Raw genomic sequence first — 25553 nt, 5'->3', positions numbered from 1 at the left:
TCATCCTCTATCTGCATTGGATTGTCAACCTCTTCTGTACAGCATTGGCACTGATCACCACTGCCACTGTCTCCCAGGTCTGGTTGGTCACGCTGCTGCCCATCCTGCAGCCAGAGCGGGGGTGGAAGACATCACGGCAGGCCTCCACAGCGTCCAAAAGACATTTCAGTGACATGTCACTAAACCTGGGGCCTGCAGTCTTTTTGACTTTCATGGACATCTTCCCTGCACTAGTCGTGGGCTAGAAGCACTGAGAAGTGTGCGTGTGGCTGGACTTTAAATATGGCACCCGGCATGATGAAGTGGGGAGGTGATGGTATGGTGGACGAATGAGAGCCCACCTGCCATGGAAACAATGTGTTTCCCTGGAAGGCATAACTAATGTGGTGGGTTTGGGACGATATGGCGTGAAAGCCAGCCATTGCGGCCCACCCGCTACCACACTTAGTGCAAACCTGAGATGATTCTGCCGAAAGTGAAAGTCACAAAGGAACTGGAAGTTTGCTGGCATCATAGAATCCACCAGCAGACCGAAATAGTCAGAGTCTTTAATTAAGACAAATCAATCAATGTTACTGTCCCAATCATTAAGTGGAGTTGGCAGTCAAAGTCAAAGTTCAGGTTTAACACAGTCAGAGATGTTGAGAGAGCAAAGTCAAGCTAATGGAAATGGAAGAAGACCTAGACAGAAAGAGAAAGAAGCCAGATAGGTTAATTGAAAGTATGAAGGAAGGAAGAAGAAATAAGTTGTTCTTTTCATTATTTCTTGTCAACGTGGTGATATTTTTGTTGAACACATACTAGTATTAAGGAAAATCTTTTTAATATAGAAGTTACTCTGGAAGTATTGGTCACACGTGTTTTGGTTATGCTTACAGTAAAAACAAGTATGCAACCCAACCAGTTAAATTTTCAAAACAAAAACAAAAATACTTGGAAAAACTCAGCAGGTCTGACAGCATCTGCGGAGAGGAACACAGTTAACGTTTCAAGTCCGTATGACTCTTCAACAGAACAGTTCTGTTGAAGAGTCATACGGACTTGAAACGTTAACTATGTTCCTCTCCGCAGATGCTGTCAGACCTGCTGAGTTTTTCCAGGTATTTTTGTTTTTGTTTTGGATTTCTAGCATCCGCAGTTTTTTGCTTTTATCTCAGTTAAATTTTCAGGTGTTGTTAATGTTGGTTTAGTCATATTGTTCTCTGGGAACTTCCGTGCATGGACAATTTTACATTTTAATGTATAAGCTATTTTTTTAATGGATTTTGTTATATTGTCCTCTCTCTGCTGTCTTCTCTGTTGGGGAGGTGTAAATAAAGTTCGTTCAATAATGGCTGCCTGCAGCTGAGCATGTTTTAGTCTTCGTGCAATACACAACAGTTGAGCTGATTATAATTGCAGCTATTTGACAGAATCGGCATTGCTAATCATATGCATTTTGACATAGATTTAGGTAATTTATCAATTCTTCATGCTGTGCTGGCTTTCACTTTATCATTGATGGAATCAAAAGCCTTGGTACAAAGTATCTGCTATAAAATGTAGAAACAGATACTACCAAGAACCTGGAAGTTTTCCAGGTACAACTAATACTTTACAGCTCAGGCTTTAACAGTAAAACAATTTGAGAATTGCATATTAGATACATAAGTATGTCTCGATTTAAACAAAGCAGTCTCTGTGCATGTGTGCGCATGTATGGGGGGAATTTTCACGTCGGCATGCAGGGGCGGGTCCCGCACACCGACACGTAAAATGGTGCCCGGTGAAGTCGCTGAACGTCCAGACATCGGCGCGCGCCATCGCGATATTTCAGTGGGCGGGTGCGCGATGATCTCGATGCGCGCCCACCATTAATTAATAGGCCACTTAAGGCCCTTGAGGCAGCAATTGACGCCAATGTTTCGGGGTCTATGTGATCTTCGGGTCGGCGCACATGCACAACGAGAAGGCGGGTAGGCCACATTTTGATAAACCTCATCCACGGGCGGGTTAAGAGGAGTGAGTGGGGTTGTGAGTGTTATTTGTCGTACATTTAATGCTTAAAGTTACTGATACTTTCCTGTCTGAGCAGGAATACTTCAAAACTCTTACAGCTGCTTGGACAGGAGTAACAGGCTTCAGGTCAGGACTCTGGAGTAAACATCATTTCTGGGGCCTTGCTGGCTTCAGGAAGCCTTCTCTTAGCCTGGAAATGGCAGTTGTGCTCTCCATTGGAGGCACCTCCTCTAAGGAGGCCAGGAATCCACATTCACCCTCCAAGGGAGCCACCTTTGGGAGAAGGGGCATAGGCACAAGGGGTGCAGGGCCAACAGGAAGTCCAAGATGGAAGGGGCCGCAGAAGATGCCACTATCCTGCTGCCAGGGTTTACAGGCGGCCAAGCAGCTACCTTAATATGTCTGAGCCGCAATGCCGAAGGAGGCGCCATCTCGCAAGAGACAGTGACCTCCATCTGTCAGATGATAGGCCCTGAGATCTACTCCAACTGTGTGGGTGAGCACCCCGTGCCAGTGGCGTTGAAGGTCACGACTGCCCTCAACTTCTATGCCTCCGGCTCTTTCCAAGGGTCGGTGGGTGATCTTTGCGGAGCCTCCCATCCAGCTGTCCACACTTGTGTCAAGCAGGTGACAGATGCATTGACTTTCATCCACTACCGCTGGGACGAGGCCAGCCAGACAGAGCGAGCCAGAGGCTTTGCAGCGATTTCTGGCTCCCCCCGCGTCCAGGGTGCAATCGACTGCACACATGTGGCCATCAAGGCATCAGTGGGTGAGCCCAGTGTCTTCATCATCAACAGGAAGGGCTTCCACTCCATGAACATGCAGATAGTGTGTGATCACAAGATGCAGATTCTGCAAGTCTGTGCAAGGTACCCAGGCAGCTCCCATGACGCTTACATCCTCAGACACTTCCAGGTGCCGAGGCTCTTCAGTGCTCCAGCCCGGCTGGATGGATGACTGCTGGGTGACAAGGGCTATCCCCTCAAAAGGTGGCTCATGACGCCTCTCCACCATCCAAGAACAGAGGCCGAGCAGTGGTACAATAGGAGCCACGCCTCCACAAGGGCTGTGGTAGAGAGAACCATCAGTCTTCTCAAGATGCGCTTCCGATGCCTGGACCATTCAGGGGGCACACTCCAATACCCCCAGATTTTGTGTCACTGATAGTGGTTGCGTGCTGTGCTCTCCATAACCTGGTGCTGGAAAGGGGCGACGCAGTGGAGGAAGAAGATGTAGATGCAGTTGCTCCGGCTGCAAACGATGAGTCCAGTAGTGAGTTCGAGGATGAGCACGCACAGGGAAATGCTGAGGGGGTAGACGCTGACCCGGGCATCCTCCAGGGAGGCAGGGACACCTGGGAGACTTTAGCCCAATGAACCTTCAGCTAGCCCAGCACAGATGGCCCTCCAACCCAAGCCAGGGCTGCAGGCTCCATGCTCGATACCTGACAGCAACATCTGTCTGGTTAGGAACATTAACTATGTACCTTGTCAATAAAGCTCAATGACAAACAAGTCACTAATAACATCATGGGTTCCCGTCCACCTGCAGAAGTATGGAATCACCCTGAATCATGGTTACATATCAAAATTTAATGATTTAACCAAATGAAGCAGAAAATAAAATGAATGCAAAGTTGTTACGCATCACACGAACTTGTCATCAACTAACAGCGGGGCAACATAAAAGCACCACACCCATGGTGTCCCTACGGTGCCTTAAGTTTACGTTTCCAGGTGCTACGTCTAGAAGCTCCTCCCTCACTGGCACTGGCATTTGAGACAGCCTGCTCACTGTGCTGTCCTGTTGGCCTCGATGACCTTGGTGGGCATTCTCTGGAGCCTTTGATGGGCCTGCCTGGCTTGGCAACAATTTGATGTTCCATGGCTAGCATCTCCTCAGTTGCCGCAGCCTCATCGGTTCCCACAGTCAGTGGCAGAGGGGCGAAGGAGCTGCTACCCTCATCTGGAGCGCCCTGAGAGGAGCCCGCAGAGACGACAGGCAGCTCTTGTGCCGACATGAGGTCGCTTTGGACCTCCTTGCTCACCATTGATGGATGGGCACCGAGCTGGGATACTTGGTGCCCAATCCATCTCCCACACTGGCACTGACCAGCTGAGGTCAATGCCGTTGTGAGGGCTTGCAGGTCTGAGCGCTACCCTAGGAAGCCCTGATTGTTCTGCTGGAGCAGCCTCTCCACGAGAATTGCCACTCTCTCCATGGAGGAAGCATGGCACTCGGCCATGAGGCTCATTGCATCGGTGATGCTCTACGTGGACTTCTCCAGCAACATGCCACGCATTACCTCATGTATCTCCGCCAGATCCTCCCGCGTACCCTGCTGGACTTCCAGCATCTGCTGCCTCATGGCCGACTCCAGAGACACAGCATCAGCCACCGACCGAGGATGTGCCTGGTTCCCAGCAGTTCTCCGACTGCCGGCGCCCTGGGCACTCTCTGTTTCTGCCAGCTCCTCCAGTGACTGTGAAGTGCCCTCACCGCTGTGCCCCGGAACACTAACTGATGATCTATTTCCCACTGAGGCGCTAGTATCTGTGCTGGTGCCTGCCTGGCAGAGATGGTGTGATGCTGGTGATTCCACTTGTTCAAGGCCCTCAGGTGTTAGAGGTGGCCCCTCTGCCCCCTCCTCCTGGCCCTACTTCGGTGATGCTGAAAGGAAGAGCAAGGACATTTGATTAGTTCAATTGGAGACAATGTCAATGTGCATGCCTGGCCCCTGGATCAGTATTCACTCATCCTTACATAATCAATGGTCAACCCAAGTTCGAAGCTTCAATCACTGAACTTTCAACAGTGGGATGGCTGCCAGGTCACACATGGTGACCTCAGTGCATGGCAATCGTACCTCCCCGTGGCACCCCAGCCTCACCGCCACTGTCCGACCTGGGCACATGGCGCCTCTCCAGATCCACTGCCTTCCGCTTGTCCACATCCGCTTGGCAGCATCGTGTGCGGTCTTCTCCTGAAAAGGAGAGAGGAGCATTGATTAGCCCATCCTGTACCTGGATTGCCATCGCATCCCTGCCACCCCAATTTGAGTGGGACATTGCAGGGCTCCAGTGAATCGTCACCCCGCAGCTGCCGCACACTCACACCAAGAAGCCAGGGCTGACCACCCCTTGCCCACATGCTGCCTCCATCACATTTGCCACCACATGGCCTAACCTTGCAAAGCAAGGATGCACAGGCATGTGGAATGCCAACGGCAGTAGATGGATGGGTGCCCCACCACCTGGAAGATCCCCTCCCAGCATGTCAGCAGCCTGACTTTGACATGTTTTGCAATTCCAGCACTGCGCCTAGGTGCAGATCCTTGAGGCTGTCCCCAAAACAGTACTCTGGGTGTCAGTCTACCACATGCTGCGGGTGCAGAACCCACCTCAGCACCACCCTCTCAGGGTGAACTAGGCATGGGTAATATCTGCTGGCCCACCCAGCGAGGGACACATGCCGTGAATGATTCAATGCTGTAACTGCACTCAGAGTTGGCGGGGGGAGGGGGGCGGGGGTTGGGCAGGGGGCTGGGGGGTGGGGAATCTGGGGGAAAGCCTACCTGCTGTGTTAAATGACCGCTGCCAACATGGTACTCGCCCTTCCCGAGTGCAAGAGGTCGTTGAAATGCTTGTGGCACTGGACCCACGTGTGTCGCACCACGTCGTGGGAGCTGACTATGTCTGCCACCTCCTCCCAGGCATATTTGGTCAAGTGGGGGGGGGCCTCCTCCTCCCATCCCTAAGAACAAAGACCTCCCACCATGCTGCCGCCTCCTCCAGGAGGGCATCTTGGCACTCGTCAGAAAAGCGAGGGGCACAGTGCACTGCTACCCTATCCTCCTGCCTGGCCTGCTCTCCAGCAGCGCTCTGGGGAGCCCTTCTGTTGGCTATGGTGCACAGCCTTTGCAAAGCTGCCTGTGTGCTATTTGAACAGGCCACCGGATCACCATTGGATCCGGCCGTCATTGCAGTCCTGCTGCTGCCTGCCCACTCCCGCTGTCCTCGGGTGCCATGCTTCATACTGGGCGGGCCTTAATTGGACCGCCCATGTAAAATGGTGGTATGGAGCCGATCCCGGGTGGTGATTGGCTTTGTACCTGCCCACGCCCGCTCCCGAATGGCCCGCCCGACGGGGAAAAAATTCTCCCCTATATGTGTGTGTTTGTGTGTGTCTGTGTGTGTTTATATACATAAAGCCTTACTATATATTTATAAGGAATAATAATGAAATGCTTGTAAATAGCTGCTGTAAAAATAGCTGACGAACTCAATGGTTTGGACTTTGCACTCAGTGACAAAGCAAGCAGGGGCACTGCTGACCTAAAGAAAGATGTCTGAAGAAAGATCTAGTGATCTCTGTAGTGTAGTTTCCCTTTTCCCAATGTCAGTTTACATCTGGCACCATGTCAAAGGGATCTCCAGGTGTCCAACAGCAATCAACCATGCTAAGTGGCGAATCACTTTGAAGTGCTCTCACTGATAGCAAACCAAAGCATAAAAAGCACTGAATCCCTTAAATTATATATTTTTAAATTTATAGACAGCGGAATAAGTGATTGGAACTTGCACGTGGAATTAGAGTAGAAGGCAAAATATCTTAAACTTTTTCAAAAACATATGGAATTTCTTATCGTAATGAAGGATTTTGACAGTCAACACATATAAAATTACTCTTTCAGAACTAATCGAGCTGTTTAGCAGTAATTATGTACTTAGTTCACCATTAAACGTCCAGCAACATCAGAGTCAACAAGCTGTAACATTTTCAAGGGTTTTTACGGCAAGTGCAAGAGCATATCAGTGGAAGTCCTTGTTAGTTCAATGATTTCTGATTGATTGTTTGCAGTCTCGGAATCCTCAATAGCATTCCCTCTTTGGGAAGTGTAGAGCAGCAACTTCTGGATTTCATTTAATTGTGCATGTGTGGAATTCAGAAGTTTCTGTCAGTCCCAAAGGAGTAATGATTGAAAATGCTGACAATTTTACTGTCATTACTACTGCAAAATCTGGGCCAATGCCCAGACTTGAAGGTAGAATATTTATGTATATTTTTGATATTTTACATATTTTGATAGACAAGGTTGTTAGATGGTTGAAGAATGTTTTAACAATACTCTGAATACAGTCTTGAATTATGTAAACTGTATGCTATTTACTATTTCATGATATCAAGATGCATGTGTTTGTTTATGCCAGTGTTGGTATATACCAATGTATAATGATTCATAAAATATTTCAAATTAAACCACATGAGTAGCTATTTGGTATTAACTTCAAACGTGTTGAAAACAATTTTTCATATTGCTGATTTATGAGAAAAAAGGTTAGCCTCAGCAACATTTAATTTCAATAGCTCTTATTAGGATTTGCTTTGATAATACAGCAGCAACCTTAGCTCAGTGGTAGCACTCTTACCTCTGTCTCAAATGATTATGGGTTCAAGACCCAATCCTGAGATTTGAATGCATAATTCAGGTTGACAGTACAGTGCATTGATGAGGGAGTGCTGTACTGTCAGATGTGCTGCCTTTCAGATGAGATGTTAAACTGAGGCTCCAACTCTGGTTCCAATTGGATAGAAAAGAATCATGGGGAGATTTATGGCCAATATGTTTAAGTTCTGAGAACAGATGCTCTTTAACTGTTACTTTAGCAAAATCATAATTGCATTTTGAAGGATATTTTTCTTAAAAGTATTTAACATACAGGACCAAGGGAATTCTCCTTCTGATAGGACAATTAACATTACATGAGTGCAATCTTTATCAAAAAATGTCAGCAAGCCTTTTTGTTTTCATTAAAAGCAAATTACGTCCTATCAAAATGTAAAAGCCTATTCTTAACCGATACATGAAAAGTCTAATCTATATTTGAACCCTGGAGGTGTCACATCATATTGCCTGGCAGCCCACTGTTCTCTCTCCCAGATATAAAGACAATGTCAGGACACCTGATTACTCAGGAACTTCTGAGTTATCTCAAAATGTAAAAAACTTATTAGTAAAACGCTGAAATTTTAAGTCTTTTTGATTTCAGACTTGTTTGTTCCACATCTATTTCTAGATTTGTGAGATCATCTGTAATTGTTCCATTGAAAATGAGTAGAAGCATAAAATTGACAGTGAAAAATAAACCATTCTCTGGGGTATATTCTGCCTAAGCTCTTGGTAATTGCAGAATCAGATATTATTTTATGGTGATTTTGTGATGTAAATCATATTGTTTAATTTAGTTTAAGTGCACTCTCTAGGTCTAATTTCACACCCAGTTTGGTATTTTATACTTCATTCTATCAGCATACGTATACAGTATTTCAGTGCATAATGAAAATACTGGAAATGAACTTGATTATCCTATTTCTTCACGCAAACTATAATCAAAATGGGAAATTACTTTGCTTATTATAAAGCTGTGATTGTTCAAAAATCATGCTGAATGGACACATAAATTGTGTTAATTTGCGGTGTTGAGATGGAAAATTTTGTTTCGGTCATCAGAATTGCTTGGCATGATATCATGAGGCCATCATTAAATAAAATTTACTTTGTTAGTTTCGCTTATGCTAGCTGAACATGTAGCCTTGGATCAGATTGTCTCTAAATCAGCTTCTTGATCTTCCTTGTAATGTACAAACCATACAGGTGTTGCACCCTACAATGTCTTTGTTGAAAGTCCTTATGTTTTTTAAATTTATGGTAACTTAATTACCCCATTGAAACTGTCTTATTTCTGCAGATATTATTTAGAGACAATATGAAAGCAATCAGAAGGGGCTAAATTGGATCGATTCTGAAAACAGGTGTGGGGATCACAACATGTGATTAAGCCATGCCTGTTGAAGTAATGCAGGCAGAATGGCAACTTTGTGCTGTTTGTTCATTTGAATGATTGCTGCGTGCAGCCAGTGCTATCTCTGCTGTTCATTAGCTCCACATCAGAAGGGGGCAAACATCATAACTTCTCAGCACCACTTAAAAGCTAGACTGCACTGCTTAAAGCTAGCCATCACCTTTTATAAGGGGGGGGGGTGCATTCTGGCTGAAGTAAGTGTTGGCAGTTGTGCAGCAAACTAATCTGACCTGGGAAGCAGTGCAGATTGGCAAAAAGAAAGCAAAATTACATTACTTACATTAATGCCCCCAAAAGAATGTGGGCTTTCAAAAGATAAGGGGTAAATGTTGAAACAGAATTACGGAGCCAGATTCCCAAGGATTACTGTGATTGTTAGAGATGGTAGTTGTAAATGTTATGAGTTTAATAGATTATAGCTTCATTCACAACTCTGAAAGCTCAGGCTACAATTTGTCTCCATTATAATCATTATGAGAAAATTCTGCCTGAAGATTCCAAAATAAATGCCATCCCAGCAGTATTTTTTTCAGCAGTGCCTGATATATAAGTATCAGTGAACACACGTGGGAAATGCACTCCTGCTTTTATCATTGAAAATGATCTTTGTACACCAGAACACTTTTTATTTTGCTTAGTATTGAATGTAAATGACTTTGAATCATTCATTCTTGTTTGAAAGTAGGATATGATTTTGTGAAGGTTGACCTTAAGTGTGTAAAACTTTAATTGTTACAAGGCATCGAAGCTTTGAATTTCTCCTCTTGTTACTCTGGTGATACAAATGATTGTTTCTGAATAAGCTGCATTTAATACCAATTTTTATGGCAACTCAGACTGGGAGAGGTTGAGGCTTGAATTTTAGAGTGATCCAATGTCATTAATTTGCATTCTTATCATGACCTTTTCTAGCCCCTTTTAATGCTAGGAACTTCTATCAAAAGCAGTGATAATAGCAAATGGCAGCTTGAGTAACAAATGAAGCAGAAGGTTGATCCATTCTTTAATTCTTCTCTAGATTTCTCTCACAATTGTGAGATCGTTCAGAATTTAATTTGCCTCATTTAAATCACTTTTTATCTCAACCACTTCTCCCTACTCTGTCAAAAGCTGAAAAGCTTTTAATATGTTAAAAGCCTTTCTGAGAGGTATCTTGCTTTTGTCCCATTCAGCTGAATGAAATCTCTATTGATAATATTTCTATTTGAATACCAGGAGCGGATAGGCACAGAAAAATGACAGAAGCCTTTCATTCAGAAATAGAAATATGCAGAAAATGATCTTTTAATATGTGATAAATTGCATTGCAAAAAAGCAATGAAAAGACCTTCAGTCCTTGAAAGTTTATACATAATAACTATTAGACTGGGTAAATTACACAGTGGTCCCCAAGTGAGTAGAATTGTGCTTTGATTTTTTGGAATGTCATAAATTAGATGCCTATGAGCATTGTTCCATCAAAGTATTTTTTGCTTTTATAATAAAGATTGTCTAACAACAACTATTTATATTTATGTAGTGCCTTTAACATAATAGCATGTCCCAAAGCACTTCATCGGGGCATTATGAGACAAAACATGACAACAAGCCACACAAGATGACTTAAGGCCAAATGACTAAAAGCTTGGTCATGAGGTAGATTTTAAGGAGTACCTTAATGGAGAAAGGGATGTAGAGAGGCAGAAAGTTGCAAGGAGGGAATTCCAGAGCTGATCAGCATGGGGAAATAAGGAAGAAGATACAGATGAATCTGGATTTTGATTTGATATCCCTCAAATTTGGAAACACATTTCCAATCAATGTTAGAAGTATATTTTTGCCAAAATTAGAATCAAGGAAGGCCTTTCTCATAGTTTAATACTTTGTGATAATGGTTAGATGTAACAGATACAAAACAAGGACATGGAGGTGCATAGAGACGAAACTGATGCTGCCTTTTTTAGAGCATTCAGTAGTGGGTGTAAGTTAATGTGTGCATCCCAGCGCTACGAAGGGCCGATGAGACTGCTGAGACAGTGACTTTGCCAAAACAGGGTATTGACTTGTAAATGTTGTGAAAGCCTAATCATTACTCCATGTAGCAGTTTTATTTTCTTCAGTGAGAGCACTAGCTTGTTTTTGTCTCTAGTGCTTCGTGCCCAGTCCTTCTGGTCATGATTCAGCTATGATGTACTTCTTATTGGAAGCAAGCAAGAATTATGTGTTAGGCTGTTGAGAAGCACGCAAATAAAGACTCCTAGTAGCCTTGGCCACCTGGTTTAATACCTTTGTACTAATGTATTATTTTGAAAAAGAAAACAGCAATCTGACAAGCTTGATACTGCTGTTGTCAGCATACATGTTCACAGAAAGTCTTGATTTGGTTGCTTGCCAGCTATAAAAAAATGCCAAAGCTTGTTTTTGCAAAGAGATTAACAACACCTGTGGCCCTAACTGGCTGTTAGGCTCCAATGTGTTATGTCAGAACTTAATTTTCTGAATGCAAGGATGACTACATTTGTACATTTGCCACACTATCCCTATAAACACACAGGCAAGTGCAAAATTGGGACTAAATTAGTAAGTAGGTTGGGGTGACAGCGGTGAAAGTAATTTGTTGATGCAGTGGATCTTGCAGTTATTCTCGCAACCGCTAGGCAAAGATAATGAAACAGTAGCCGGTTGTATTTATACATGCTAGATTTTGAATTCAAGAGCTAAACCATGCTGTTTCAATTCAAGTATATTGGGGAATAGATTCTGTATGAAGATTTTGTCAGCAGCAAACACAGCGAATAAAGTCACTGCTGGGGTTCTGTTGATTGTTGAGATAAAGGGTGACTGCCCAGGCTTGTCAGTCTTAGAGTCATAGAGTCATTGAAGTCGACAGCACAGAAAAAGGCCCTTCGGCCCATTGACTCTGTGCCGGTCAAACAAGTACCTAACTATTCTAATCCCATTTCCCAGCACTAGGCCCATAGCCATGTATGCCATTGCATCGCAAGTGCACATCCAAATACTACTTAAATGTTATGAGGGTTTCTGCCTCTACCACCCTTTCAGGCAGTGAGTTCCAGATTCCCACCACCCTCTGGGTGCAAAAATTCTTCCTCACATCCCCTCTAAACCTCCTGCCCCTCACCTTAAATCTGTCCTCTGGTTATTGAACCCTCCACCAAGGGGAAAAGTTCCTTCCTGTCTACCCCATCTATGCCCCTCATTATTTTATACACCTCAATCATGTCCCTGCCCCCCTCAATCTCCTCTGCTCCAGGGAAAATAATCACAGTCTATCCAATCTCTCCTCATAACTAAAACTTTCCAGCCCAGGCAACATCCTGGTAATTTGATGCTGTAAGCAAACTAACACAAGTTTGGACATTCAGCCTCTCAGCTAATGAAAGGATATTGATAAGGTTTTAAATGTAAACAAGTGGCACTTTTGGGGATCCTGAATTCAGTTCCTGCATTTATACCAGCATGTGCGTTTGCTTGTAAGGTAGCTTGATGAGACAGAATAAATACTTGCTTCTGTTTATGATGGTAATGGAGCTTTTTATGAAAGTAGGCTGAAAATTTCTACTTTATTGCTATTTATCCATATCCTGTAACATCCTTATCACTTGAGCACTTTCGAACAGCTGAGCGAACCCTGTAAAATGTGCTGCGAGCAGGAGGCAAAACACACTTGTCCTATATATAAAAACAAAAAACTGCGGATGCTGGAAATCCAAAACAAAAACAGAAATACCTGGAAAAACTCAACAGGTCTGGCAGCATTGGTGGAGAAGAACAAAGTTGACGTTTCGAGTCCTCATGACCCTTCAACAGAACTAAGTAAAAATAGGAGAGGGGTGAAATATGAGCTGGTTTAAGGTGGGGGGAGAGAAGTGGGGTGGGGGGGCACTTCTCTCCCCCCACCCCACCACCTTAAACCAGCTTATATTTCACCACTCTCCTATTTTTACTTAGTTCTGTTGAAGGGTCATGAGGACTCGAAACGTCAACTTTGTTCTTCACCGCCGATGCTGCAAGACCTGCTGAATTTTTCCAGGTACACTTGTCCTATAGTCAGATCAGCCACCTATGTGACCCTCACAGCTGTTACACTACTATTATTCTGATAGGAAGCCAAGAGTTCCCAGTAGGGAAACAAGTGGTAAAATGAAGGACATACAACACAAACTAAACTCAAAGTTATCCAAAATTCTTACATTTGTGTGATCCAGGTTTCTATTTTATTCCACACTTATCCTTACTGTACATGGAACCAAGCTCAGTAGTGATGATAGCATTTTTACTGCAAGATACGATGTTAAGATAAGTGCTACTTTGCTGTACAGCTTGTCATTCGCAGAAGTGATAAATAAGCCCGATGTATGTTGGAGAAGGGTTGCAATATAATGATTCAATTTGGTATTCCAAAAGTGGTACAGTAATGTTAATGTGTCGCTATAGAGTTCAGCTTTACGATGTGTCATTCTCACAAGTGATAGATGTGGGAGTAAGTTTGAAGCCTTAGATAGAGATAAATGAGGAAGATTAGCCATGCTGCTGTAACAAAAATAGTTGTTAAAAAATTAACAGCCTCTCACTTCATGGAGCTTCATGGAGCTGATCATCCAAAGACTCTAAAATCAACAGATGTTAACAGTACAACTTTTCATGCACCATTTGAAGTGTTGACAATATGCCAAATTTTACCAGCGATGGTGAAGTATTACAGTTGTTCCATCCATGTTTTAAAGATTTTCTTTATAAAGTAATAAATGTAGTATTTTAAAATGACAAAAGCAGACTTTGAAATTAAAGTTGTTTGATATTCTAATATTCACACTTGGATTTTTAATTGACATGTCTGTGGCACTTTAAATCATTTGTAAGAAACACATATAGCAAGCTTTTCAGGTCCGCGAAGAAGTAGTTATATATTTAACAACTGAGATTCCACCTTCAAACTGTTCAGAAAATAAACTGTTCCAAGTTTCTTAACTGTTCTGCTGTCAATAATCTTACAAATTATGACTGTAAATTTTATTTTAAGAAAGTTGAAGGGTTATTTCTATTATTGGGGTATAAGGAATCCCATTGGCATCAGAACTTGCATTCCTATGTTCTGGAGCACCATGGCACAAAATATATTCAAATTTGCATTGTGTTACTCTTAACTGCATTCTGAAGTAGCCCAGCAAGCCACTCAGTTGCCTCAAGGGTAATTAGGGATAGGCGATAAATGCTAGCCTCGTCAACAATGCCCACATCCCATGTCATAATATCTCCTTATGTGGATCAATGCCAATCTTTGTCTGCTAACACTACTGGGAAATGCCTGGGATGACTTAAAGGCCCTATAAAGGAACAAACTATTGTTGATTTTAATTGGATAGGAATATCATGTAACATCGTTCCTTACCTCAAAGGGACCATATCTCCAAAGGTGTTTTTTCACAGTTCAACTTCATAAAGAAAGAAGCTCTAAAACATAATAAATGCCAACTTGTGCACTTCCACATGTTACATACAGGAGGGGGGTTAATTTTAAACAGCCCTGGTTTCTCCTCTCACTACCCATCTGTAAATGGAAAGGTATTTTTGTTTTTTGATTTTCCCCTTTACAAGTGTTGGTATATTTTCCCCAACCCCTCAGTTTTGAACCCCTCTATCAATAACCCTACAGCAAACTCGAGATAGAGTGAAATCAGAGGGGTAGTTTATTTTACACACACTCAAAATGTGGGGAGTGGGTATCACAATGTAACTCTGGTACATTCACACAATTAAAGAGGGATAAGGGAAAGAAACAGGGACAGGGCAAAGACCACAGACAAAATAAGAATTATTGTTTCACATGAGTCCAGAATCAAAATTTCAATGGTCTGTTTACTCAGCAAGGTTAACTGGCTGAAACTGATGTGGGGTGATCCTCTTTTCCAGTGGCGCTGACTTCCATGATGAGAGGAACATGTAGCGATGAATCAGTTTTACAGTAGGTACTGGTACCGGAGTTCAGATGTTCCAGTAGAAAACAGTGTAGATGAAGGCCAGGCAATTTAAGCTTGGACAGATCTCTGTTTCTGCTACTGTTTTGTTGATGGAAGATGACAGACAGAGGCAGGCTGCTAGCCTGGGTCTTCTGAGGTTAAACCGCAACTGAAAACAGAATTCAAAAGCTGTAAAATTAAAGCAATTCAAACAGCTCAAGCCTTGGTCATGTGACAGGGTGGTTTTGGGTCCAGCCATACAGCTAACAAGACTCCCTTGTTAAAACCCATTGTGTTTTGAATAGGTAACTGTGGAACCATTAGCACAACGTTGGCAATGAGGAATCCCAATAGCCTTTGTCTAGAGCCAGCTGGTGCAGACGTCTCATCTACTAATCCTTTGTGGTGGCTTGGCTGAAATGATTATACAAAACAAGGAGTGTTATATTCCAGGAGTTTGATGTAATTCATCAAATGCTAATTGCCTTTGTCCATTTTTAAACTGCTCAGAAACTTCCAGAACTACAATCATGTGGTCAGCTGCAGGTATTTTACCGGTCCAACTATTTGTCCTTTAAAAAACAGAATTTAAACAAGAGAATATGGAAGAGAAACAAATTTGTTTTAGATTTGATTTTTCTTCATGCCTTCTCGGCAGGACACATACCAACATCAATTTCAGTGCTGTTGCAAAAACCCCAAAAAATCCAAATATTTCATTTTTCATGATAAGAAGTGGCAAAGATTGTAGAAAGATTGCAATTTATGGGAAATTAGATGAAATAACACTAAAACTGAAGAAAGGAAGGAGATCTGAAGAAAGTAAATACAACCAGAGGAAAATCATAATTGAGTTAACTAAGGTTATTTTTCAGATGTAAAGACAGAAAATGCTAGAAAAACTCAGCAGGCCTGGCAGCATCTGTGGAGAGAGAAACAGAGTTAACGTTTTGAGTCCGTATGACTCTTTTTCAGAGATTTTGTTTTTCCCTTACAATTCTCATTGTGTGGTACATGCCCAAAACTGCCTGTAGAGACTAGTGATGATCCATGATTTGAGATCATGGTCCTTCTAACTCACAGTACTAGCTTGCGAGTATTTGGGAAGAATTCAAATTGCAAAGTGGGAAACTTTGGCTTTTACCATCCTGATGTGGGGCAAATCTGTGTTGGGTGGGGTGAGTGGCGGGAAAGAGGCGGGTGGAAAAAGAGGTGGGCGGGACCAGAATTTTGAAATTGCAACCTCATTCCCACCATTTTGACTAGCACAGGAAACGTGCTGGGTCGCAACCCAACATGCATGAAAACTGATGCCTGGACTGCAACACTGCAGCCTACCTCAGTTTTGAATCGCATGGAGCTTGAAGTTTTTGGCGAGGCAGATGGGCTTATGAAGCTTGTGTGAATCACACCAGGTCAGAGGGGTCATGAACCATGGAGGAACCCTATTCTGGAGCCAGGAACCTTTTGACATTTAAAATTAAAAGTTATGCCAACGTCACATTACATAATTAGATATTGTATGATCATTTAAGTATGTTTTAAATGCAGTGATTGATGATAGGACTGTGTTCTTAAAAGGTAAATGACCATTAAATTGACAGCATTGTGAAATTAACATTTTACCATGGATTATTATTTATTTTGTTATATCTCATTTATGATAGGCACTTTTTAAAATTAAACTCTCAAGTGCAAAGTAATCCAAAGTAGAATTTAAACTTTCTTCCAGCATGCGATCCTTTTATTTTGCATGCACGTTATGGAAAGAATTTTCCCGTCGGCGAGCGGGGGCAGGGCCCGCTCGCCGACACATAAAATGACGCGCGGTGACATCAGGCGAGTGTCCCGATGTCACTGCGGGTCATTTAGATTGTCAATTCGGCAGGAATGCAGCTGCGTTGGCTGCACGTCCGCCGAACTGTCAAAGGCCTATTAAGGCCGTTAACAAAGTAATTAAAGTTGTTAAGAATGCTGCCCATCCAACCTGGCGGGCAGGTGAAAAGCCCAAGCTGCCTTCACATTTTTCATGAAACCTCATCCATGGGTGGGATGAGTTTTCATGAAGGGTTTATTAATTAAATAAACATTTTTGAAAAAATTAATGGACATGTCTCAGCTCATGTGACAGTTTCACATGAGGGGACATGTCCTTAAAAAATTTTTTCACCTTTATTAAATTTTCCAGAACTTAAACTAATCTCCCTGAAGCACCTCCATGCCTCAGGGAGACTTCTGCGCTATTTCGTGCACATGCCCCGACTCAGGGAATTCCCCCCTGCCTGCACAGGGAGCGCACAGCACTTCCAGGCGCTCGTTACACTGGGTGGGCCTTAATTGGCCCGCCCACAATAAGATGGCGGCGTGCACCCAATCCGGGCCGCCAATCGGGCTCGCGCTCGCTCCCGCCCGCCCCTGCAAACTCCCCCAGTGGGGAGAAATTTCAGCCCTATGTAATGAAGACAGGTTAATTTTGATTTTGCAAGTTCCTTAAATTGAATTTAGATATTCAATCACATGCTCTCCTATGTTTTCAACATCATAGAATGGCTATCATAGCACTGCAGAGATATTATTTGAAATTTTTCCCAGGCAATTGTCAAAATGCTAATCTAGGTTTTGCAGTTTTAAGTCTTTCACAGAATAGCATAGCTAGGAGAAGAAGCACATTCTCACAACATCCAAAGGTCACAGATGCTCTTCACATGAGTTCACTCAACAGTTATGCTTCACCATATGTGGCTTGTTTTACCTGTGATCTTAAGTAAAATGCATAGAAATATACTATGAATGTCTTGACTAGTCACATGGTCAAATTTGGTTGATTATCTTTCCCTGTGCTGTTCCAGTTTGTGATGTCATCATTGCTGTTTGACAGATCAACTCAAATAAAAGGTGTGGCTATGGGTACCCGCATGGGCCCCAGCTATGCCTGTCTCTTTATGGGGTATGTGGAACATTCCTTGTTCCAGTCCTACTCCGGCCCCCTCCCACAACTCTTTCTCCGGTACATCGGTGATTACTTCGGTGCTGCTTCATGCTCTTGTCGGGACCTGGAAAAATTTATTAATTTTGCTTCCAATCTCCACCCCTCCATCATTTTCACATGGTCCATCTCTGACACTTCCCTTCCCTTCCTTGACCTCTCTGTCTCAATTTCTGATGATAGACTGTACACCAATATCCATTACAAGCCTATCGACTCCCACAGCTACCTCGACTACAGCTCCTCACACCCCGCTTCCTGTAAGGACTCCATCCCATTCTCTCAGTTCCTTCGCCTCCGTCGCATCTGTTCTGATGATGTCACTTTCAAAAACAGTTCCTCTGACATGTCTTCCTTCTTCCTTAACCGAGGTTTTCTACCCACGGTAGTTGACAGGGCCCTCAACCGTGTCCGGCCCATCTCCCGCGCATCCGCCCTCACGCCTTCTCCTCCCTCCCAGAAACATGATAGGGTCCCCCTTGTCCTCACTTATCACCCCACCAGCCTCCACATTCAAAGGATCATCCTCCGCCATTTCCGCCAACTCCAGCATGATGCCACCACCAAACACATCTTCCCTTCACCCCCCCTGGCGGCATTCCGTAGGGATCGTTCCCTCCGGGACACCCTGGTCCACTCCTCCATCACCCCCTACTCCTCAACCCCCACCTATGGCACCTCCCCATGCCCACGCAGAAGATGCAACACCTGCCCCTTTACTTTCTCTCTCCTCACCGGCCAAGGGCCCAAACACTCCTTTCAAGTGAAGCAGCATTTCACTTGCATTTCCCCTAACTTAGTCTACTGCATTCATTGCTCCCAATGCGGTCTCCTTTACATTGGAGAGACCAAACGCAAACTGGGCGACCGCTTTGCAGAACACCTGCGGTCTGCCCGCAAGAAAGACCCAAACCTCCCTGTCGTTTGCCATTTTAACACTCCACCCTGCTCTCTTGCCCACATGTCTGTCCTTGGCTTGCTGCATTGTTCCAGTGAAGCCCAACGCAAACTGGAGGAACAGCACCTCATCTTCCAACTAGGCACTTTACAGCCTTCCGGGCTGAATATTGAATTCAACAACTTTAGATCTTAAACTCCCTCCCCCCATCCCCACCCCATTTCTTCCCCCTCCCTTTTGTTTTTTTCAATAATTTATATAGATTTTTCTTTTCCCACCTATTTCCATTATTTTAAAATCTACAACTAATACCTTGTCAGTCTTTCCACCCCACCCCCACTAGAGCTGTACCTTGAGTGTCCTGCCATCCATTCTTAATTATCACATTTTCTTAGATAATATCACCACCTTCAACACCTTTTTGATCCTTTTGTCTGTGACATCTTTTGATTATCTGCTCCTATCACTGCTTGCTTGTCCCTACAACCTCCCCGCCGCCTCAACTTCTCTCTCCCGCCCACCACCTTAAACCAGCTTGTATTTCACCCCTCTCCTTACTATACTCAGTTTTGTTGAAGGGTCGTGAGGACTCGAAACGTCGAGTCTTTTCTTCTCCACCGATGCTGCCAGACCTGCTGAGTTTTTCCAGGTAATTCTGTTTTTGTTTTGGATTTCCAGCATCCGCAGTAGTTTTTTGTTTTTAACTCAAATTCCAGAATTGGTTATCACGTTATGTGAAGGAAAATGGAAATGAGGACTAGCAAGCTGTCTTCAAGCTATATTGTGAACTCTCACTGCATACAATGAAAATGCAGCTTTAGAGTCTTAAGCAAATGTTCTGCTATCAATCATCTTTCTTGAAATCATGAACAAGGGCACAAAATTGCCTATTCTGTTGTCTATGACATAAAAAGGCATACTTGGAGAGAACAATAAACATACAATACATGAAAAAGTGATTAAAGTAAGAAAATATGATTCATTTGAGAGATCTGCATTCACAACTTATGTGAAAGAAAATAAAGAACTTATGTAATATAGTGCTTTTCACGCATTCAGGATGTCTGAAACTACCATCTACCAATGAATTACTGTTGGAATGTACTCATTTGAATTGTAGGCAAGCACAACATCTAATTTCCACATGGCAGGATCCCATAAATGCTATAAAGATCAATGTCTAGTTGATCTGTTTTGATGGTGAAGGTTGAGCAATAAATGAGCTAGGATACCAGGAGAACTCCCTTTTTTCTGTCATGGGATTAAACACTTTGGGCGAATCATCCCAGATTTGCACTAAGTGTGGTAGCCGGCAGGCAAAAGAACATTTTACCCGCCAGCCGCAATGCTGGCTTTTCGCGTCCTATTGTCCCAATCCTGTCTCATTAATCATGCATTCCTGGGAAACACGTTGTTTTGATGGCGGGAGAGCTGTAATTCGCCCGCCACGCCATCAGCTCGCCGCTTCATCATGCCACGTGCCATATTTAAAGTGCAGCTGCGCACACACCTTTCAGTGCTTCCAGCCCAGGGCTACCGCACAGAAGTCATGGTCCTGAAAGGCAAGAAGACCGCAGCCCCCCGATTCATTGACGCATCCCTGGAATGCCTTTTGGGTGCCATGGAGGCCTGCCGTGATACCCTCCACCCATGCTCTGGCCACAGGAGGTCCAGCAATCTCACCACTCTGACTTGGTGGGTGATGGCAGTGGTGATCAATGTCAATGCTGCACAGAAGAGGTTGGCCATCCAATGCAGAAAGAGGATGAATGATCTCACCCATACCGCCAGGGTAAGCCAACCATCATCATCACTCTAAACTCACACACTCACAAGGCCAGCACACATTCACTGGCATCTCACTCACTATCAGCTCAAGGGACATCACCACTCACTCTCTCACACGCACACCCTCACATCTGGACCCATCTCCTCTGGAGACTGCCTCCTCAGCCTTGAGGCCAGATGCACAGATCAACATGTGCCCCCACACACCCCCTGGGATACCCCCTTCTCCAGTACAGCCCTAGCCCTGCAGCCTCTTACTTTGCCTGTGGCCACTTCTCCCCATTTCCCAAGCAAGCCCTAGCCCTGCAGCCATTGAAAAGCCACCCCCACCTTATAGCTGGTCTGGTAGGTAGAGACCTGCCTGTGAGCCCCCTTAAAACTGATGTGGTGCTGTCTACGAAGCTTGGCGCTGATGACCATGAGTGCTGCACAAAGCAAGGTAGGGAAACAAACCATGAAGACCCAAGTGAAGTGCAGTTTGGCAGGTGCACATCGCTTATGTACAGTTGTGAAATGCCTACGTGATCGGATGATCCAGTATGGCGGGATGATTCTGGCGAGCTGGGCTTATAATAATTTACAGATGTATTACAATGAAGTTCCCAATGTCCAATGGCAGGAAACGTGGCCCACCATGGATGGGTAGAGCGGACGATTGCAACCTGGTTTCATGAAGTTGTGAAATCGATTTTTGGCCCTTTCGCCATATTGTCCGTTCACGCTGCCAAACATGCCCGCTGCCAATGGGCATGGAAAATTCCACTCATCGTTACGGACAGGGGAGATGAAATAAACTGAAACCCCTAATTTCTTTCACTTACTGTCCATAATCAATGTGATTTTCTTTTGGAAAGGTAGATGTGTGTGTTTCTAAGCCCCCTTTAGCATGTGCTCAATTTAAAGAACTAGCAGCAGACTTTTGTGGAGTTTGAATAAACAGGATTACTTATTCACACACTCACCCCGAAACTCTAAATGCAATGTCATTCACACACCATGCACTCAAGAAAACTATATTTAAAGAAGGCAGTGCACTTCTACAAGTGTTAAATCAACAGAGCAATTAACAGTTCACATTTTTTTTTGTCTTGTTGTGGGAGAACTATTGCTACAGGCCTGGTAAATAAAGGAATCCTTTTCAACTCTTGAGTTGCAGTTCAAATGGGTTCAGAATAGCTGAAGTGATATATCTGGGTTGTTGTAAGAGTCCCTTGAAGGGGTGTATGTTCAGCAGATCACAAAGCTACGCACTTATGGTTTTCATATCAGGAGATCTAATTTCTTTACAGATGGATTTAGAGTTTTAGAATCAGGCTGGGAGGCTCTATGGTCTCCCGGTCCTTAAAGGCAAAGATGACATATGGAATTTTGCTGCAGCTGTTGTCTTTTTCCAGGTTTTTCTATAGACTGCCCAGGTCTTTCTGAGTCTTCAGATAAAAACTTGTTATTTCCAGCCAGTTTAGGTCACATGACTAATACTGGTAATGTCCACCCAGTGTGGCTTAGCTGAAAGCCATTGCTATACAACAAAGATAATGAATGGGTTCTTCACATTTACTCTGGATGAATTGGTTTCAGTCCATTGTTAGGGTTCTACTTGGAGTCTTGGCGTCTAGACTTATGTTTTGAAGTAAATTCTGAGCCAATAGCAAGTGTAAAGTCCGTAGACAATATTCATCTTGATATGCCCATTCCATGGGGCGGTGGGGGGAGGCCCCCACCCAGGGTGATGCAATTACAAACTTTACGGAAGCTTCAGATAGTCTGTGTTGAAGTTGCAAATGTCACCTGACCCTTGTCAGCCATCTTAGCAGCTCATTCATGTCCATTTTAAATAAAAGTCAGTTCCAGAAACTAGCAGTTCTGTTGAAGGGTCGTGTGGACCCGAAATGTCGACTCTTTTCTTCTCCACCAATGCTGCCAGACCTGCTGAGTTTTTCCAGGTAATTCTGTTTTTGTTCCAGAAACTTCTATATGAACACAGAGCTCTTATTTGAAGTTATGAATATGACATGTGTTTACTGGGCATAACAGTGTAAATAGGCAGTTTTAGCATTGGTTTAGGACTCAGCTGAAAGACTGAACTGCTGACAGCAAACTCTTCCTCGATACTCCACTGAATTGTTACTATAGGCTGTGTGCTCCAGTACAAGAGCATGAACGACTGGTGACATTTCCTAAGGCCATCTCTATGCACATTATTGACCTATTTGACTTGGACACTTTATTGGTGAAACTTTTTTTGATCAAACTAAGGGATACATGGGTACAGTCAGTCAAACTCAAGACTCCAGGTATTGCATGTTATTCAGTTACTATATGTTGTGGTATCAAAAGGACAGACTAGTAGCAGAGGTTGCTTGAGAAAAGCTGCATTGATCTGAGATAAGAATCTTGACACTCACACCTAACTTCATTAAGATGACATAGGACAGTTTGACACTGAAGTTTAGAGCACACTGCCTACTAATTCAATTGGCAAATATATTGTATGATTTGGTACAGAGCCATGAAAGTCTCAGATTCAATTCCTGATCTGTGCTGAGTTGTCTGCAGTTGACCTGAGCATCCTCACTAAGGAGAGAGGAAATTAACCAATGCTTCTCCCTTTCTTTACCCATTGACGACTCTTGGACTGTATCTGTGTAGGTCAAACAAGAACAAGTTGAGGCTCTTCTTTGGTGATGTGGAAAAACAGTCGACCAACACTTGATTTGCAAGTGTACCTCTGTCCTTATTACGAACTGCAGCCTATGTTGATTGTGCTCCCATGTGCAAGGTTCTGAATCCATTGTTGCTGAGTGTTTCTGGGGACTTCTCAGTGTGACAGACTTGAGGTAGGCTGGATATTCCCAGGGTTATCTTTTGGAGATGCAGTCTTTTCTCCAAGCTGAGCTTTAGCAGTCTTCTGTATTCTTCGAGGCACTTACAATGCCATGGAGGCAGGGAGCACAGGACAACTAGCATACAGATTGTGATTTTCATGCGTATTAATGAAACAAGTTTCCAGGGTAATCCTTTGGAGTCCAATCAGCTAATGACAATGTCTGAAGTTACTAAAGCCAACAACCCAACCACCACCCCCCACCCCCCACCCCTTTCCTCTCCTATTTTGTGAATTGTTAAGTATGCAAGTAATTTGTGAACCTTTTTATTATCTCATAATCAATTTAAATTGACTATCATTATCTGTCTTGTATATTTGTCAGTCAGATTAAATCAGATTTAAAATTTTTGATGAAAAGTAAAATAAGATTAAAATTTGTGTTAGAGAAACCCCTGTAAAACTAAAATCAGTTCTATGACTAAGACAATGGGACGGATTTTCATGCACTGAATTGGATTGGAATGGAGGCAGGTGACCATAAAAAAGGCGCTGAGGTTATCGATGACGACGTCCCTCCTCCATTGCTAAAGCTGTTGATTATGAGCAGTGCTTGAGGAGAGAGGGGGAAGGACTGGAAAGTGAAGTCACCCACATCATTAATTGGGTGAATTAGGTAATTAAACAGTCCTTAACCGCTTGCCTTCTGAGGTATCAATGTTGTTGCAGGGGTGTGCAGACATCGGAAGCTACGTAAAGCTGAACAGCTCCATACTATTGCCAACAGGATCGGCAGCTTGGAAAAAGTTTTATTGGATTGAAAAGCATAGAAGTCTTGAAGAAAACGTGGTGAGGTTTTAGTAACACTGACATTTCCCTACCCTATCCCAATTTCCAGCTCTCCTTCTGTCCTGGCCAATTTGAAGATTCAAATACTTCCTTTTTATAAACCATGCACAGATGTCAACCATAGCAATAACTCCCAAGTCAGGCTGGAATGTGGCCTGCTTCTCTGGTGTCCTGTCTTCAGCATCATCCCCCGACAGCCAATAATTGGCCGCCACTCCTGGCCCCTCACCAATTCACCCCTTGCCTCCACCAAAATCAAAAACTTTGATTGCTTCCTGTCAGGGCGGGTTCGTGATCTGGAAATGAACCCGCCTTCCAAATCCCACCTCTCCAACCAAAATCCGGCCCAAGAAGCATAATTTGATTCTTTTACCATGGTTCTTCACGGTTAGCACACAATTAACAATAAAGTAGATAATACATAATGTGCACTCAGCTGAGCTGACCTTGCGCAATGTGCGACATCAGCTCATTGAATATTTAATGCCATTCTGGCATTACTGCATGATTCACACTAGGAGCAGCATCTGGAATGTTAGTTTCCAATAGTGACTGAAGAGCTGCTGGCTGCCCCAAAATGCCTCTATTTTGTTTGAAGATTTGACATAGAATAATCCCTTCAATCTATTAGCTCTTTGGTGAACGTAGAAGAAAGGTTGATCAAGGAAAGATGGTCCTATTTGGAGAGGGCCGGACATGAACTAAAGAATTTTTTTTCACGGACTTTCCCTTAAGCACACATTACAAATGAGTTGAACTATTGGAACACTTTTCGGCTATGAATCATCAGCCAACTTGCAGCTTAATGAATCTCCTACATAATCAGAGCAAAGGATCTTGGCATTCAGCACGCCTGCAGATCATAACGTGGGGTGCTTTGCTTATCAGGCAGTCAGTATAGGCCTAAGGTCTCAGTAGTCAAAAATCCTGGTGCACAAATTGTTGCAATGCCCCAAGGCATCACAGAGTGCATTACCATCCTGTTCCTCTATAATACATCCCTGATTATAATACACTTTTTATCCAGGTCTACAAATCAGCCTAAAGAACCGTTGTACTGCTTATGATATCTTTACTGTTAGTAAGAAAGAAATAGCATGTAATCTTTCAGGTATTTGATCCTATTTTTTACATATGCTGTATGTGGATACCAGCACAAATACAGGGCAGATGTTGGGTTAGATAATATTTCTAAAAGTCATGTCCTGTAACTTCAACTTGTTCTGAATTACAAAAGGTCTACCTTCTCATTAAAAATGTATGAGCATGTCATCTGTTCTGCGGTTGTCTGTTGAATTGTAGATAGACACAGTAACTCCTATAATCCCTGTCTTGCAGGCTTTGCAGCCAACAAATGGACCTAATAATTGAAAGACCAAAAGCA

The sequence above is a fragment of the Cetorhinus maximus genome, chromosome 16 (genome assembly GCF_964194155.1).
Source record: "Cetorhinus maximus chromosome 16, sCetMax3.hap1.1, whole genome shotgun sequence".
Taxonomy (NCBI): Eukaryota; Metazoa; Chordata; class Chondrichthyes; order Lamniformes; family Cetorhinidae; genus Cetorhinus; species Cetorhinus maximus.
This window is presented reverse-complemented; position numbering follows the sequence as displayed.